Source organism: Rhinolophus sinicus, linkage group LG02, assembly GCF_036562045.2.
Source record: "Rhinolophus sinicus isolate RSC01 linkage group LG02, ASM3656204v1, whole genome shotgun sequence".
In the NCBI taxonomy this organism is placed as follows: Eukaryota; Metazoa; Chordata; class Mammalia; order Chiroptera; family Rhinolophidae; genus Rhinolophus; species Rhinolophus sinicus.
In genome coordinates, this window is record NC_133752.1 from 26,064,160 (window position 1) to 26,077,731 (window position 13,572).

General features: G+C 45.5%; 1 long non-coding RNA gene across 1 annotated transcript in view; it reads left to right on the forward strand.

The window, feature by feature from the left end:
• Nucleotides 1-11,712: 11,712 nt before the first annotated feature.
• Nucleotides 11,713-13,572, forward strand: part of LOC141568250 (uncharacterized) — an 89,148-nt gene continuing 87,288 nt past the window's right edge. Inside the window, exon 1 of the long non-coding RNA XR_012491342.1 lies at nt 11,713-11,840. This is a non-coding gene — a long non-coding RNA (uncharacterized LOC141568250). The remainder of the gene's footprint in view (nt 11,841-13,572) is intronic.

Consider the following 13,572-nt stretch of genomic DNA (forward strand, 5'->3'; position numbering starts at 1 on the left):
AGTACATAACTCTATACTATTCCATGTTACTGTAATTTATTTGTTGATACTTTTTTATTTATTTATAAGACTGTATACTCTTTGAGGGCAGGAATTACTTTGATTCACTTTTCTTCCCAATGGTTACCAGAGGGCCTGACATAGAGCAGATCTCAGTAAGAGTTGGTTGATTAAAAGCAACGTTTTCTTTACTTCTTAAAAAAGTAACTGAAAAATGCCAAGTGCTCCAAGTTGCTGCTACTTGAAATCCAAAAGGAGATTGTTCATGTTTTTTTCTGAGTCAGCTGTATGACTCTGAGTGAGTCCAGAAAACACAGGAGCTGCCCCGGCAGGGGGTTCAGAGAGGGGTTGTCACTAGATCCCAGCCCCTTGGGGGAAGGGAGAGAGAAGGGCATTGAAAGAGGGACAATCCAGCACCTGGCCCAGCTGTAGGGCCTGCCATCTCCACCCTCCTCTGTCCCCTCGAAGTCTCTTTGAACAGCTCTGTACTTAACAGCCACTTGGACAAGCCCTGGCATTGTCTGCCTCTAGTGTAGGGTCAGAGGCCTTATAGGAATGGCATGATTCTACTTCCTTAAATAGCGGCTTGGGAATGAAATGAGTAACCATGTCTTTAATTAGCCATACCCCAGAGGCCCGGAGGGGCTGGTAAATGGTGGGCTCCCAGCCAAGATCAGCATTGCACGGCTGGTACTCAGTCCAGAGAGACTTGGTGGGATGTTTTATTTGCCTCTCTCCCCCGAGCTGTCCTGTCAGCCCAGCTCCTTTCTGCCATCATTTCAGCGTGATGGGTTGCTCAAGGTTGACAGAAGGAAAAAGGGGAGGAAAAAGCTAATCATCTCTGAGCATCTCTCATGCAACAGGCTCTATGCCAGATACTGGGAACAGCAAAGGGAAGGATCGGAGATGCACAAAAGTGTAACCCACTGAAAGAATAACCCATGTAGTCCAGTCCCAGAGCAGCGACAAAGAGGGTCCCAGTGACCAAGAGCTATTTCAGAATAATGTAAGTCCTTTTCTTGTATTTTCAAACTCTAAATACAATCCTCTTGGACAGTCCATAGCTACCCTTAGTACAACCTCTTCCCTTTCCTACTCACTTCCTCACGGCCTGAGCTGCCCTGGCTCTCTTTCTTCAACCCTCCCTCTCCCCCTGCCTGCCCCCCCCCACTGCCCCCAACCCCCCCACCTCCCACCCCCCCCCACGCTCCGGAAAATTGCCCCAATCTATGTAACTTTTCCTTTTCTATCCTAGAGAAAATATCTTTCCAGCCCTGGTCCACGTGCCCCTCATCTTTTCTAAACATCCTTCTTTCCTTCTGTCTCTTCAGTTTTCTCTCCCCTGCTGTTGGTTCTATATCACAGAAGAGAAAAGAAGAATTCTGACAAGGAAGACCTCTATCCCCAGAGAGTGATAGAGTGGTGGGAACCAAGTGGGAAGAGCCTTTCTAGCTGGTGAGGAGAGAGGAGACAGGCTGGGAATAGTTAGCGGTTGACAATTTCTCTCCTGTCACTCGGACTCGTAAACAATATGGGAACATGCACGCAGTACTGCAAAAGCCTGGTGGTCACCTCCCAGAGACAAAATGCCTGAGATGAGTTTTGAAAGACAACTAGGAGTTTACCAAGAAGCCGAGGAAAAAGAGGTTTCAGTTCAGAGGGAACACCATGGATGAAGTCACCTTGGATAAGACAAGAGAAGGCTCAGTCTCTCAGTGGACTGTGTCGGGTCCCCATTCTATTTTCTAGCTCCTGACCTTCAGGCTTTCTAGAAGTGTATGGGATTCCAATGAGGGTCAGGATCCCTTCCTTTCCACTATTTATATTGAAATCCTCGAGTTCAACGAAGACCTTGAGGAACAATATGTTAAAAAGCTGCTAGAGCAAGGCAGGCAGATGTCCCCATCTTCCCCAGGGAAGAGAATGTAAACGTTACCATGTGCCATGGCCGGGGGTTAAATTTATTCTCTCTCGAGGAAGGAGAGAACCTTGGGCAGGTCTGGGCTGAGCAGGGCAGGGCAGGGCAGGGCCTGTTCTGCTCAGACCAACTTTGGTACTCTTAGGAATGAGGTGGAAAGCCTGACTATAAAGAAGACTTTCTCTGCAAGCCCTTTCTCTGCCAGCTTTCTTTTTATTCAATCCCACTCCCCTACCCCCATCCTGTAGGGGTTTATTCTTAAATTGCCATTCAGCCTGGGCCCACCCTGTCCTAATGTCTTCATTCCCTCTACCTCTTCTTCCCTCACACATATTTGTGCTTCTGGGGTTTTAAATCTCATGTTATGCTGGAATTGTGTTCTGAGCTGCGATTCATAGGAATGGTGCTGCTGACGCTAACACAGCACCAAGGATCCTACAAAGGAATCTCTGAAGACAGAAAGGAGGGTCATGGACCAGGAAGAATCAGCATCACCTGGGAACTTGTTAGAAATGCAAATTCTTGAGCCCTATCCCAGACCTGTGGACCCAGTGGAAGGGCATTACAGGACACAGCAATCAGTGTTTGGACAAGCCCTTTGGGCATACTCAAGTTTCGGGCATGCTCAGTTGTGTCAGAGGGCTGCTTAATGTCATGGGGTTAACCTGTGATGAAGAGAACTGAGCCCCTAGGTTTGTGGAGGTTCCGGTGCATGGAAAACACTGTTTACCTAAGGGCCTCTTCTCAGAATGGATATAAAAGCACTATGCCCTTTTCCACGAACATTGTCACCTTGACAAAATGCCAGACGTTGCATCAGAGGCAGAATTCTGACTTCTCAGCAGGCAAATGAACCTTTGCTTTCCAAGGGTGGGGAGGATTGGGGGCTTCCACTAGGATGTAAATAGGGCTTCCAGGGGCTGCAGGTGACCTCCACTGGAAGTGTTTCAGTTCCGGCTATAATGAATGCCTCTGTCTCTTCCATGCTGGCTCAAGGACAGTCCCCGCCCCTTCCCCTTCTACTTCTCAGAAGCTGCCACACCTCATTCTCCAGCTCCCCGTGGAGCTGAGCAAGGGGAAATGGACTGGAACAGAAGTAGATGAAATTCAATTTCCTATGAGGGACTTTCTGAGGGCAAAGCCTGCAACCGGCCTTTGTGGCAAATTGCACAATCTTTCTTGGACATCTCTCATGGGGGCCGTGGAGTACAGCAGTTACAGCTAGACCCTGAACTGGGTTCAATCCTGGCTTTTCCATGATTCAACTTGGTGATTTTAGGAAAATCACTGAACTTCTCAGTGCCTTTATTTTCTTCATCGTAAGTTGGAAGTCATAATGGCAAGACGTTCATAGATATTTGGGTGGATTAAATTAGATAACATATCCTGAGTAAGCCCTAGCCCAGTATGTGGCTTGTACATGTCCACTAAATATCAGCTATTGGCTATTGGAAATGCCTAACACAGTACAGGCACTCAATACATGCTTGCTGAGAGAAGGACGGGATCCACACTCCCCATCTAGAGCCAGTAGACCACCAAAAATATATTCCACTGCTATTTCAGATCCCCTTACACGACAAACAAATGACCAGCGAGTGGTCGCGCTTCCTAAGGCTTAATGAGACGCTAAGCAGGTATTTTTCACAGCGGTTTCCAATCCTGGAATGTCTTCTCTTTTCGGGTCTGTTGTCATCCAGTAGGCTGTTAGTGGAGAATCAGAGTGACTTAAATTGCTCCCACGGACAGAGGGAGGAAACAATTTAAAAGACATGGGAAATGAGGCTTCGTGGGTAGAATTATAAGGCTTAACACCAAGTAGCATTTCCTGACAAGACCCAGCTTGGAAGTCTCTTAGCAAGTTGGAAGAGTGATGCTTCTCATCAGCCTGACCCCTCCCTCCCTGCATTCCCAGCAGGAGCTGCTCCTACCTCCTCTTCCTGGGGTCTAACTTAGGTAGGGGCTACATTTCTTGGCTGGGCTGCTTAGAGGAAAAGAGACTGGGGTTTTTAACTCACACTTACACTCACAGAGAAAGGGACACTCAACAGCACGTCAGACCTGGGACCAAATAACTACCTGGAGCTTTCTATATACCTTTATACCCACTTAACGTAGGTGGTTCCTCCCACCGTGATTCTGGCCATTTTAGAGTGAGGCTGTTGAGGAACTCCAGAGCAGGGGTGAAGGGTGGGGAGCAGGGAGATTTGGAGAGTGCCTTGGGGTCCACTCGCCTGTGGACTCCTCCAGCCTGCTGGGGAACAGGACTGAAAGCCAGGCAGCAGCAGCCATCTGAAACGCATGCTTCGGATTTCGCCCAAGTTGCCTGATTTCCCCTGTGGGTTTTCCCATTTCCTGCAGTAGCCCCTTCCCATATCACCTCCCCCTGCAGGGACCTCCAGATCACCCTGATGGCTGGACATTCCTCTGTGGCTGCCACTAGAACTTCCGCTTGTGAGGTGAGCTTTTAAGAAAATCCAACATTTAAAAACAGGAACTCACCAAGCAGATAAACTGGGGAAGTGGTTGACTCTTTGTATTTGCTATATATAGGAAAGAGTCAGTTTATAACAGAATTATTTTTATGTGCTATTTTTTTCCAGAGCTCAGAACAGCCATCCAATTTCATTATGCCTATAAGCATTTATTTTTATAGCATCTCCTCTCTCCCTCCTGGGGTCAGACATGAGCTCTTCCAGACTCTCTCTTCTACTACTTTTATGACTTCCCCCAGAGCTTGGCATGAGCTCTGCACTCAGAAGTTCCAACAAGTGATCTTGACTGCCGGTTGTTATGCTCAAGCCTGAGCTAGGGGTGCTCTTATACGTGTCTTGGAGCTGTGGTCCACACCTGGTTGTTCCAGGAATGTGCTGCTTGAATAAGCCATCCCTCTTTCTCTCAAGGTGTCCTAGAAACCAAAGAGTAAGGCAGGTATGTTCATGGCACCTGGCCTTCTTCTGCTGTGGCTGGAATAAACTGCAAAGGTGGAAACAGCCTGAGTGTGTTCTGTGTGTGTCTGCATGTGTGAGCCCATGCCTCTGTGACTTGAGTACAGGCAAAGCATGAAGAATAAAAAATCTATGGGCTGTAAAGAAGAGAGCGCTGTACGTTCCTCCCGCCTGACTTTCCTCCTCTTGGGTTAAGTCAGATTTATTGGCTTTGATGGAGTCTTACTTGTATGTCTATATCTAACGGAGATATTTTTAAATGAAGCTTGGACCTCTGAGGATTGTAAGGGTTCAACAGTAAGCAGCGGCTGCTTAGCCATGGGTTCTGTGTTCTCCAGGCTTGGTGCCCATGGTGCCTTCCAGCTTTATCCCAGGAAGTACCCCTCACACCCAGCTCTGCACCTTCTCTCAAACATGACCTCATGCTTCTGGCCCTGGAGACTTTGTCCACACTGTATATCTGAGCAGGAAGCCCTTGCCCTCTGTCCAGGTTGCCAGCCCCTGGAGGGGTTGGAAACTTTCTTTTCTTTATACCTCCTGGATAATGCTTGGCATGAAGAATATACTCAATAGATGCTTACTCAATAAATGGAGGATGAATGGCTGTCTGTCACCACACCTGTCTTGCCTGCCTGGCATTTAGGGAAATTTATTGAGCACCTACTATGTGCCAGGCTGTGTTCTAGGTACTTGGGACACATCAAAGCAGACAAAAAACTCTGCCCTTATGGAGAGAGGATACATTCTAGTGGGAGTGACAGGTAAACAATAAATAGGATAAATTATTCATACATTTTATGGTATACTACAAGGTGATAAGTGCTGTGGGAGAGCAGGAAAAGGGAGACTGGGGAGTGGGGGTTAGGGCAGGTTGTGATATTAAATAGGATGGTCAACACAGGCGTCAGCTGGATTAAATGGGTCTCTTGCCTGGACTCCCATAATAGTTTATCTGGACCTTTCCTCTGCCGTTATTGTTTCTTTGTGTATGTATATAAATATATATAGACTTCTATGCCTGGTTAGTATTTGTATCCTCAGCACCTAACACATAATAGACATTCAATAAAAAGTGGTCAAATGAATGAGTGCTTAATAATTGATTTACTGAAGAGAATTACACTGACTGATTTTTTTTCCTCGTTACAGAAATAATTGTCAGATTGACTGTTTAATACACATCTATAACTTCCTCTCTTTATATTAGGTATCAAATATATTTGGGTACTTTATGAAGCACAATCATCCTTAAATTTGCCTTAAGGGTTGATCTGCATCCGTGGCCTTTAGGAAGAGAATGTCAATAAGCAGGGAACACCTGGAGACTGTGTGTGTGCGCGAGCGCCGTGCTTTCTGTCTATAAAGGATCTGCATTTCTGAGCTGCATCAATTCTTTAACCCAGCCAACTAAGCTCTGCTAAGTGTTTTTTCTTCAGGGGACTGGTTAATGATTTGGTGTCCCTAAAGTGTTATTAACATGGTTTTACAAAAGGTGGTGATATATGGACCCTGAGGAAAAGCAATGGGATTAGGGCAGGTATGTCCCTGTTTGGGAGGGAAACCAGGTACAGAGAGATGGGGTGGGGAGCAGAATTATATGGTGTGAGTGCCTGGGTATTGTTTCAGCCTGATTTGGGGTGAAGACCACCCCGCAAACCCTGAAAGGGGTGAGGCGATGGGGCTTGTTGGTTGTTGAGAAACTTCAAAGAAACTTTCATACCTCAGAATTTCTCTGCACTGTACAGATCCTGTTTGAAATTTCTAAAAAAGAATTAAAATGATGCTGTTAATAAAATGGCTTCCACTTAATACTTACTATGTGCCAGTCTCCAAGTTACTTTATATTTGTTACCTCAATTCTCATAGCTACTCTGGGAGGTAAGGGTCTCTCACTGTCCCTTTTTTATGGACAAGGAGACAGACTTTGAGAGGCCAGTTCAACCAAAGTTGCCCAGATAGTAAACGTCAAAGGGAGGGTCTGACTTGAAAACATGGCCTCGCAACCACTAAAGGAGAAGAGAATCATTTTTTCTTGAAAAATGTGGGATACCCTTCAAAATAGTAATTGTGGAGACTGCAGAAATATGGGGGACAGGAGGAGCTGCATTTGTGTAGCAAGGTGTGCTACAGTGACAGTTAAGAAGGGACAAAATGTGTGGTGGTTGAAACAAGGGAAGCCACTCATGTATATGAACAAGAAAAAAGATGTGGTAAGAATAAGAATGTTAGGTGACCTTGGTGCGATTGTAGAGGGCTTCCCTTTTTGAAATTTTCTTTAATTTTGTTGAGACATATTTGTAATTAAAACTTGTCGGAGACACTGAGACTGCTTCTTATAGGGCATGGAGAATGTCGTATTTTAGCTTAAGGTTTGTCTACATGGAGGCAATATATGGTTAGTCAACTGAATGTGTTCCCTTCTTAGCCAGGGGACTTGTGTGGATGTGTTAAGCCCAGATGTGCGACCAAATCTCCAGGTTCCTTCATTCTCTCCAAGAGTTGTCTAAGAAGCCCTGCAAAGGTAGGATTGAGTTATGTCTTCTCTCTTCCCTCCTGGGGAAGCTTCAAAGAGCAAGGAACCAGCTCCAGGAGAGGTAGTGCCAGGAGCTGCCTTAGCTGGAGTTCAGGGAGTTCTCTACTGACTTTGGGCTTTAAGGACACTTTAAAAACGTACTCCTGTCCAGGCCACATTGGAAACGATCCCTTACATCCAATGAATGATTTAGCAGCTGCTGCGTTTGGTGTGTGAGGTCCTAGGGAGGACTGCTGCTCAGTGAACTACACAGACTTCCCTGCACCATACATTTGCTACCTTCCTGTGACACCTGTCCTCGCACCTGTGCCCTCATTTACCTGTATTACCAAGACTCATGGGATTGGTTGTAGAGTGGATGTGAGAATGTTTTTCATTTCCTTTCTCCAGTGCACCTGCTTTTTCTTTGAGACTTTTATTTTGCACATTTTTGCACAGCCCTGCTCTCTCCCCCGGATATCCCCCCTGCCACACACACACATATACATGTGCAGTATGTTTATCTTCTTCTTCCTTCCATGGTCCAAGGCCAGACCATTGCCGGCCTCCATTGATGTCTGTTGCTCCCCACCCAACCACTCTCCACCAAATTCCTTTCTTGGGTTCATATCTATCCAAGCAAATAAACAGCTTTCTGAACAGTGATTGATGAGCTTCCCCATTCCGTTCTTTCAGATCCTTTTCTTTTGTTTAATCTACTGTTGATTTCCATATACCAATCCTGAAACAAGTAGGCACTCTGAAAGTGTTTGTTTAAACAAGTCCTATCTCACCAAATTATAGATTTACCCTCTTATGTTAGGATTTCAAGTTCATTTTGTTTAATAGCCATAGTTAGTCCATTGATGTACAAATGTCCAAGACAATAAGCCACCTTTCCAAGATCCTCTCCCGTCACTCTCCTCACCCACCGTGCTAAGCTCCAGACAGACAGACTCGTTTCTGTCCCTCCAACCCACTAGATTTTTTCCCACCTCAGGGCCTTTTCAGATACTGTTCCTTATCCTTGAAATGACCTTTCTTCCCTCCATCTCCATTCTGACTCTTCATAGATCTTACTGCTTCTCATCTTTGGCCCCTCAGCCTGAACATGACCTCCTCAGAGGGGCCTCGCACTGCTTTCTCTACAGTGGGTCCTTGCCCCTTCATTCTTCATCACTACATCTTGTTTCCTTTGTAGCCGATCACTATTTATGTATCCATTTGTCTGGTGCCTTGATTAGTATCTGTCTTTCTCCCCAGGATGTCATGTTCTTGAGGAAAGGGATGGCTTCTGTTCTCAACACACATACCCAGCACCTGGAAGGGCCTGGCTCAGATAAATGCTCAACAAGTCTGAGTTGAATTGAATGGATTAATGAATGAATAATTGAATGAGTATTGTTCATAACTTTCTTTTCATTTTTGAAAATTATGGTGTATTTTCTCAGTTATTCTTCCGATTATGTAAATAAATGATTTTCCCTTGAATGTGGTTTTTAGAATTTTATCTGTGCATTTTTCTCCTGTAAGGTGTAGGTGTCGTTTTATGTTCTCTGAATCATGATGGCAGATCTTCTGTAGTCTTCTCCCCTTTCCTAGTCAGCTGTCAGTTTGGAGTTCTGTCCCTGGATTAGCATACTGGAATAAAATATCCAGATGAAACTGGGAAAATCAACATGATTGTAGAGAACACTATGTAGAAGGGAGGAAATTGGGGAGTGGGGCCCTGAAATGGAGGCAGAATATTAAAGAGAAGAAATGCTGCTGTGGGCATGTGTCCCAGACTACGTGCTAGGTAGGGTTACCTAGAGGTCAAGAGATGATGTTTTCTTCACACCTATTACAAACCCAGCCTCAAGGTATGTGCAGTCGTGATGGAGGGCTGAAAGTATCTATTCAAATTGTGCTCCGCTGGTCAGCAGCACCAGTGGCACCTGGGAGCTTGTCTGAAATGCAGAACCTTGGGCCTGGCATTGCACCCACTGAATCAGAATCAGTATTTTTGACAAGCCACTCAAATCATTTGTATGAGAGTTTTGAGATTTTTTTTTCTTTTTTTTTTAATTTTGAGGGTCACCAGTCTACTCTAGATACAATTCGTGTTGCTAAAGGCAGAGAAAGCATCTAGGAAATGATTGGCACGTGTTCCTGACAACTTCCTGTATAAGGAGTGAGGGACACTGCTTGTGTGAGCTCTCTTCTGGACCACAAAGGAGACTGAAGTTGACGTGGGCTGGGACATTCAGGGTGATCCCATTTAACCTGAAGTTCTTAAGAGCCAAGGTGGGGACTTGGGGGATAGTCAAATATTTTAGGCTACAGAGGAACAGATTTCAAAATGTTCAAAGATGAGATTCATGCAAGGTTCTTTAAGGGCAGATGGCACGACAAGATGAGAGCCTTCAAATATAGAACCTCTACTATGTATGAAACTAAAAATGGTGCCAGTAAGGAAGAAACGGAGGTGATGCCTAAAAAGGTAGGTGTGGCCGCCCAAGGTAACTTATAGAATCCAGAGATGCACAGATGGAGGAAGGAAGAATACACGATCAGCATGAATTTAGAAGAGTTGCTTCGATCACTACCAGGGGTAGGAGCAGGTGGTTAACAGAAGAAACAAAATGTAGCTTGTTAAAGTGTGGAAGACAAGAAGAGCTTCTCTGGGCAAGTGTGAATCAAGAAGGACTAGAGACAAACATTTCTACTGTTTGGAAAACAGAAGGTGCCATTGCCTCAACAAGGCCTGCCCTGACCACTGACCCCACTCTGTTTCTCTCTATCACATCACCATTCTGTGTTTATTTCATAGCATTTATTGCTGCTTGGAATTATCTAGTTTATTTATTGTCCTCCTATTCGTGACCTACTTTGACCTCTTCTAGAATGTTGGTAATGACATTCACTTGCCTTGCTAGCTACCAGATTCTCAGGGCCTAGAACAGTGCCTGGCATATGACATGTGCCACATTAACATGAATGACGGAGCCGAAGTCTAAGACAAAGGCAAATGCCTCAGCCTCCATGTTCTGGGGGAGGTCTCCAAACTCTATTCACTTCTGTCTGCTCTGTGCAGATCTGGAGATGAGGCTCTCAGATGGACAAGAAGCTTATAAAGGAAAGGGGAGAGTTACTCACTTTTCCGGGGAACCCATGCTATGTATGCACAAGTGACATAAATTATGCCATTGACTCCACTAACAGGGGATGGTACTCTCACTCCTGATCTACAGTTAAACAAGCAAGCCTCAGAGAAGGTAAGAGACTTACCCTAAGCTAGTCAGCTGGTAAGACGCAGAAGCTAGATATGAATGAAGTCTTTCTGGTTTCAAAGCCCATGCTCTTTCCATTACATTGAGGCTTGGTAGGAACTGGAGTCAAAGAGAAAGGAGCCTATTTCACTGCTTTCAATAAGCTTAAATCTTCAAGTCCTGGACGAGGTAAGCAGAAAGTATTATCACAATAATGCTGCTTAACGAAACCATTTCCAAAACCGGTGGACAACAATAAGCACTTATTTCTCATTCACGTGTTTGTGGGCTGGCTGGAGTTTGGCTGATCTAGGCTGAGCTCTGCTGGGCACGACTCCAGGCTGTGGGTTGGGTCCAGGTCTGCTCCAAGAGTGTTTCATTATGCTGGTACCAGAGGGCCTCCCGGGGCATGCCCTTCCTTTGGCAATGGCACAAACACAAAAAAAGATGAGTGGAAATACATAATACATAAGGCCTAGGCTTAGAAGGGACACATTGTTCCTTCTGCCCACATTCCAGTGGCTGAAGCAAGTCACATGCCAGCCAAGCTCAACGCCAATGAGATGGGAGGCACACACTGTCTCTAGAGGTAGAACTGCTGAGTCACAGGGCAAAGGATATTGATCCCCGGAGGAGTGAGTGAACAACGGGGAATAATGAAGCGATCGACCATAGGAGCATGTGTGGAACATGTGTGGCGTGCAGGCTCTGTGCCATGATTTCACTGAAGCCATACAAAGATCCTAGTTAGTAGGGTTACTGTGATACCTATTTTTCAATGAGAAAATTTAGGCTCAAAGAGATGCGCTGCTTAAGCTCTCACTAAAGGAAAGGGCCTAGCAGGGACATATACTCAGGCCTGGTTGGCACCAAAGCCCACATTCTTTGCCCTGACTCAACTCTATTGAAAGAATTGGCACCTGTGATGTGAGAGGAGCTGCCAGTCGTTTTTGAAAACCTGTGGGTGTTAAGGAAGGGGCTAGAGACTAGACACACACACACACAGATGAATTTTTAAGAAGTGAGAGAAAGTGGGTTCCTGAAACGATATAAGCTTGTGTTTCTTTTTGTGTCCAGGATGGGTGCTTTGTACAATAAACCTCTAGGGAAAAGGCCAGCATTCCTGCGGCTGGACTGATAAATCAGGCTTGACCCTAGTAGGAGGCTGGTGGCATTCCTCTCAGCGTCTTCGTGCTAACCTCTCAGCTCAGGTGGGTAATATTCTGCCACCCCTTTGGGTCTCAGTTTTGGTTTCATACTGTTGTGATGTGCGCTGCTCTTTAATGCTTAACTACCTTAACTCTCAACTTGCCTATACCCCAGACCTTGCATTTGGGTCCTTGCAGGAGTGGCTGGAGGACTGTTTGCCTAAGTGCCCACGTAGGCTCCTCCTGTTCACTCAGATGGCTCTTAGACAAAGCCTGACACCTGACTCATTGCTCTCCTTACCAACCTGGCAGGCTGTCAGGATTCTCCAAAGTCCTATCACCCTGACGAGGGATATCTTCCCTAGAATATTCTAGAACAAATTTAGAACAAGTAACTTGTGAGTATTTCTAAAAGGGATCTATGGGGATTGGGGAGGAGCATGAGTTCAGTAAGTATGAATGTGGTCTAGCACATTGAATGTTTGTTTTTGTTGTTAAAAACCTGGACTGGAAGATGAGGGCAGGGTATTAGAAGAGTGTCCTGGATTTCAAGGGGTTTGACACATCTTTTCATGCTCTCTTTTAGGAGGCTGGGAAACAAACCCAGGCTGATTTAGGACAAATAGCTTAGTTCTTGGCTGATTACAAAATGATGCTGTCATTATCAGTTGTGCTGATTCCTGACAGCGTGAGGGAGGCTGCGGGTATTGAACAATAGAACGCGGTCCTCAGCCAGATCCTGTCCGGGTTGCTCCTTCCCTCCCCTGTCTCCCTTTGAACAACTTGACTGAAGATACGAGAGGCTGGTTTATAAGACGGGTGGGTAGCATCAACAAAAGGGAAGTAGCTAATACAAAAAATGAGAGGGTCAAGATCTATCAAATAATAATTCACATGTATAGCACCTTACAAAGTCCTTCTCTAGAGAATAATCTCATTTAAGTGTCTGAACAACGCTGTGTGGTAGGCATGACCAAGTATTTTCCTTTTAGATGAAGCTCAGGGCTTGCATAAATTCCCTAAGGTCAGTTGAGCTTATTCTACAGAGCTCCCAGGTTTAAATCCTGGTTTTTCTAATTCCAAATTCTATGCCCTTTAAAATGGGCCAAACAAAAAAGAGAAAATTAATAGAAACGTAGTTTTAGAAATATACAAGCACAGGTTGGGAGAGAGACCTGACGTACCAAATGCCATGGGCACCTCCCTCACCATCACCCCCTGGTCCCCAGGTCTGTGACGGCAGCCTACGGCCTCACTCTTTGACAGAGCTGATATGCTCTTCCCAGCCTGGCTTCTTCCTCCAGGCCATTGGTAAGCTCATCCTCCTGGAGCAGAACAAAAACGTGAACTAGACCCCTCCTCTCATAAAGCTGAGGGTACCTGTGGTCTGATGGAAAAGGCAGGAGCTTAGGGGCCCTGCTAATTCGTCGTTTGCCCTTGGGAAAGTAAGCTAAACCCATCCAAGCCTCAGTTTCTTTTGCTGCCAGAGGGAAGACGAATGGTGCAAATCTTAGAGGATATAATGAGAATTACATGAGATGATGCCTCTAAAAAACACTGACACAGCATCTGGCTCATAGAAGATCCTAATAAATTGTAGCTCATCTTCAGAGTTGGGAAGCTGTGGCGGCTGCATGATTATGACCATGATATTCTGAGTACTGTTACTGTGCTCTCACCCTTTCCGGATCAACTCCTAGCTTCAGTAATCCAGAAGATGTGGATTCTTCTAGAGAATGCCCACACATGGTCAGCCATGTTGGTTCTGCTACACTTCATGAGAATCCTCTAATGT